Source organism: Sinocyclocheilus rhinocerous, unplaced genomic scaffold (genome assembly GCF_001515625.1).
Source record: "Sinocyclocheilus rhinocerous isolate Xijiao unplaced genomic scaffold, SAMN03320098_v1.1 scaffold632, whole genome shotgun sequence".
Lineage (NCBI taxonomy): Eukaryota > Metazoa > Chordata > Actinopteri > Cypriniformes > Cyprinidae > Sinocyclocheilus > Sinocyclocheilus rhinocerous.
The window spans coordinates 994,644-999,561 of record NW_015639247.1 but is presented as its reverse complement, the minus strand read 5'-3'; the positions used below and the strand labels follow the sequence as shown (position 1 = coordinate 999,561).

The 4,918-nt window shown below is 33.3% G+C and overlaps 1 long non-coding RNA gene across 1 annotated transcript; it reads right to left on the bottom strand.

Annotated features, from left to right (window-relative positions):
* Positions 1-3,519: 3,519 nt before the first annotated feature.
* On the bottom strand, positions 3,520-4,146 carry LOC107751102 (uncharacterized). Its single transcript, XR_001641208.1, has 2 exons — positions 4,010-4,146; positions 3,520-3,828 (listed from the first exon to the last, which is right to left on the bottom strand). It is a non-coding gene; the product is annotated as an uncharacterized LOC107751102 (long non-coding RNA).
* Between the last annotated feature and the right edge of the window lie 772 nt (positions 4,147-4,918).

Below are 4,918 nucleotides of genomic sequence, written 5' to 3'. Positions count from 1 at the left end.
TCTCAACCGATTTGAATCGTCACATATTTGAATCGATTTCCAACCGGCTCGCGGTTAATCGTTACATCCCTAGTCGCTGGGGTATATTTGTAGCAATAGCCAAAAATACATTGTATGGGTCAAAATGATTTATTTTTCTTTTATGCCAAAAATCATTAGGATATTAAGTAAAGATCATGTTCCATGAAGATATTTAGTAAATTTTCTACCGTAAATATATCAAAACTTAATTTTTGATTAGTAATATGCATTGCTAAGAACTTCATTTGGACAACTTTAAAGATGATTTTCTCAATATTTTGATTTTTTTGCACCCTCAGATTCCAGATTTTCAAATATTGTCCGATCCTAACAAACCATACATCAATGGAAAGATTATTTATTCAGATCAATTTTGAAAAATTGACACTTAAGACTGCTTTTGTGCTCCAGGGTCACATATTTGTATTCTTTTAGAAAATGACCAGTCGTTTGGCTAGATAATGAAAGAAAGGAAAAAAAAAAAGAAATATGGGAGAAAAAATCCTGGAATGTTTTCCTAAAACCTTTTCTTGACTGAAGAAAGAAAGCCATGAACATGACATGGGGGTGAGTAAATTATCAGGACATTTGTATTCTGGAAGTGAACTTATTCTTTAAAGTTTAGTGAACATTCATAAACACACACACTTTTCAGTTTGATATAAAGTTTTTATTTTCACATTTCAGAGTCATTTCTCAGTATATGGGTTTCAGACATGTTATTGGTAACATCCCAGCTCACAAAGATACGTTTTGAGAACGTTTTGCTAACATTCCTGACGTTGTTATGAAAACGCTATCTGAAGAATCCGAGGATCCTCAAACGCAAGCTGCGTGTGTTTTGCTTCAAGAGAGCAACCATACGTCTGTGTTGTGTTTTACTTTCTTTCTTTCATATTCATTTGTTCATCCATTTATAATAATTTAATCGTTTTATTTTTACATTTCAGTATATAATCATTTTAGCATCTATTATATTATTGTTTTTTATGTTATTTTTCCATTGTTGTTTAGTCGTATGACTGTAGGTTTAAAGGGCTGTTTGTCTTCATGAAAAAGAGATACGAGGGAATGTTTATGGAAACTCAAGGTTTATGGGATGTTGTTTGGTATAACAGTACTTGTTGAATTTGTCTTGTTTAGACGAAGTCTGAGCATTGAAATATACGCAACTAAGATTTTTCAATAAGCTCTTTTTTTATCATCATCACTTCGTCTCCTGTTAATACAGGTTTGGGTATTTTGGATACAAGACAAGACTTGCTGTTAACAGATTTTGGGTACTAGGCAATTTTGCTGAATAGTTGTTCTGTTACCAGACAAAACAGATATATTCTGACTGGATCTGAATCTTAATTATGTGGCGTGGAGGCATTATCTAACATTTCCGAATGTTTTTAAATGTTTTAAAAACGCTTTTTCTTGGTTATGCAAACATTCCATTGTATCATTTGCAAACATTATGGGAACGTTAGTTTTGAATGTTCTCTGAACGTTCCGAAACAAGTAACATTCAAAAAATGTTGGATGAACGTCCGACTAAAATGTTTCGGAAATAAAAATCATTCCACGACAGATGTATGAATGATGTTTTTGTGCTAACATTTGGAGAACATTATTAAATACCAGAAAACTTTGAATGAACTTTATATGAACCTTTCTGGAAAAATGTTAAGCAAAGTTCTGGGAATGTTCCTTGTTAGCTGGGATACTTTATACACGGCAAAATATATTAACTCAAACAGTTTCAGTATTAATATATAACCTCAGACTAATCTGGCTTCAAAAAACATATAAAAGAACAGAATATACAAACTTGCTCTTTGATAAGTTGTTGTAAAACACATGCACGTTTATGTTGCCAAGAACAGTGTTGATTCCAGTAAGTAAGCAGATGGATCTAAAACATCAACGTCACTGTACAAAACTGCTTTTAAAAAACAATAAATGCAGGACTGCGAAACGGCTTACACAAACACACACAGAAATCTGGGTCAGGCATTCCTGACTAATGCTCTGTCAAAACACACACACACACTCACACTCACACTCACACACACACACACACTCTCACAGACACACTCTCACAGACACACACACACACACACACACTCACACTCACACTCACACTCACACACTCACACACACACTCTCACTCACACACACACACTCTCACAGACACACACACACACACACACACTCACACTCACACTCACACTCACACACTCACACACACACTCTCACTCACACACACAACTCCTGGTCAGAATGAAAGTGAATATCAGAAAGCAAATAAGCGAATATCAACATATGTTTTGCAGAGATATTGTGGTCAGTATCAGTGAAATGTTGAAAAACAATCATGCCGATCTACATGCATGAAGTGACCGAGTGTAAAATAACAGCAAAGATAAAAGTGTTATTTTGAGGTTCAGAGCACAATCCTAGTTAACGTAAATATGTTTTAAGAACATTCTGATAATGTTCCTGTTAAGTTATGAAAATGTTATTTGTTTAAAGGTTTAAAATCTGTTTTCGTGGTTATCTGAACGTTCATGAAGGAAACATTTAATTCTATCATTTTGCAAACATTATGGGAACGTTATTTTGAATGTTCTTTAAAGCTACCTAGGTAACAAATTTAGGTTATAGAAGCATTGTGGGAACATTGTTAAAAATTTTTCCAGTTTTCTTGTTGTGAATAGAATGCTATTTAAAGGTTACAAAAAGGTTTCTTACAATGTTCCACTAACTCTATTTTCACCCGAAAATAACACTATTCAAATGGTTTTTAATATTCTATAAACCTTAAACTGTCTAGTTTTCTTGTCGTGATTTGAACGTTATTTAAATGTAACAAAAATGTTTCTTAGAACATTCATCATGTGCAAATAACATCATAAGGACGTTCCAAGAATGATTTGCACAGCGTTATGAAAAACATATATCAAATATTAATAAAGTTATTAGAGCATTCTTTAAACATTACTTTAAGAATGTTTTTTTCGAACTGACAGGACTTTATAAATCCACTGAGTAAATATGCTTAATGTACATCTTTGCTTTGGTTATGTACTCTATATATTCATACTGTATAAGGTTTTTTTACAGCATGTAAAAAGTCGAACATAAGGATGTAAAGTGTAAAGTATTTGGACAGAAAGCATCTGTTAAAGGAAACATATACATTATTAGTTGTATTTAATCTTTTCTCTGAGGTTCACTCAAACAGCAAAAAGCAATAATAACCATGTTAAAGCATAAGTGACATTATTAGCCAGTGGTTGGCATTCACAGTTGCATTATTGTTACGGACTATTTTACCTTTAAAGGGTAAGTTTGCAGATTTTCAACCAACTTTGTGTTGTTACAATATCAGTAGTATAAGTAAATGCACAATGTGTATCTTTATCAGTGTGACCTATACAAGAAATCCCCATTTATTTGTCAAAAAAAGTCTGAAAAATACAGATTATACTTGCGCATTTTTGTATTCTCTAGTTATGTAGCACCGTTTTTTTTTTTTTTTTTACCGTTTTTTTATTGCATAGACAGCCCGCTTTTATTAAAAGCCCATCTTGTCAGCGGTGATTTACTCCTTTAATAGATGGAGAAGTGGCAGAAAATGTTTGTGGTGGGTTAACAAGTGAAATGGGTCACCCGCATAAGAACTGCACGACGTGTGCGAGCTTGTGCTTTTTGTTGTTTTGTTTGTTGCATTTGCCATTCAAAAGTATCTATAGATCTAGATCTTGCTCTGAATTGACAGCTGTTAAATGCTCCTCCTTGATGTTGCAATAAATGTTCCTGCAAAGGAAGAAAAACACCATAAATCACATGTACAATGCTGATTATAAGCTCAGATTTCATCTTAATGCGACCGTCACAGAGCTTTTAAACCGACATCAAAGTGCAAGAAGAGTTTACATACTCTTCTTACTGTAAGCTGCCATTTCTTTTAATTGCAATGAACACAAAATGGACTTACTTCTCATCTGATGTCTATTCCTGCAAGTGATTCCCACGTATACAGCAGCACTTGCGATCACAATGATGAAAAACACGCAAACTGAAGACGTCACAATGGTGCTCTGGACGTTCTGACCGGGTATTTGTTGGTGTTTTTCTACGGAAACAACAGAGGTTCATTGTATATTTGTGTTGGAGTAGTGAAATGGTGTTTCTTATAGTCTTAAGTCTTCATAGAAGACATTTGATGCAAACCCTGTAATCTTGACATAGCATGGTAGCAATTAGATAAACTATGAGCCAAAGGTCTACAGCAAAACCATTGCTCCGATTCCCAGGGAACAGACGGATAAACAAAGATAAAATTAATATCTTGAAGTCAATCATGAAAGTAAAAGAGACACATTTTCTTGTTTCTCACACAAGCACTCGGAGAGCTCACATTTAGTTTTAAAAGGCTGAATGAGTTTACTGTATAATCTTCATGCAAAAGTCTCTGAGCTATGGAATATTGATTTCTGCCATGGAATTAAGAAAAAAGTGAGTCTATGTCTCACAATTTTGACAATTCAGAATTAAGCATATAACATTTCAGAATTGCAAGATATGACGTCAGAATTGAGAGATACAAAGATAGAACTGAGATATAAAGTCAGAGTTAAAGTCAGAATGGAAATATAAAGTCAGAATTATGAGATATTATAAAGAATTGTTATATATAAAGTCAGAATTGTGAGATATAGTCAGAATTGCAAGATATAAAGTAAGAATTATGAGATATTATAAAGTCAGAGTTGTGAGATATAAAGTCAGAATTATGAGATATTATAAAGTCAGAGTTGTGAGATATAAAGTCAGAATTATGAGATATTATAAAGTCAGAGTTGTGAGATATAAAGTCAGAATTATGAGATATTATAAAGTCAGA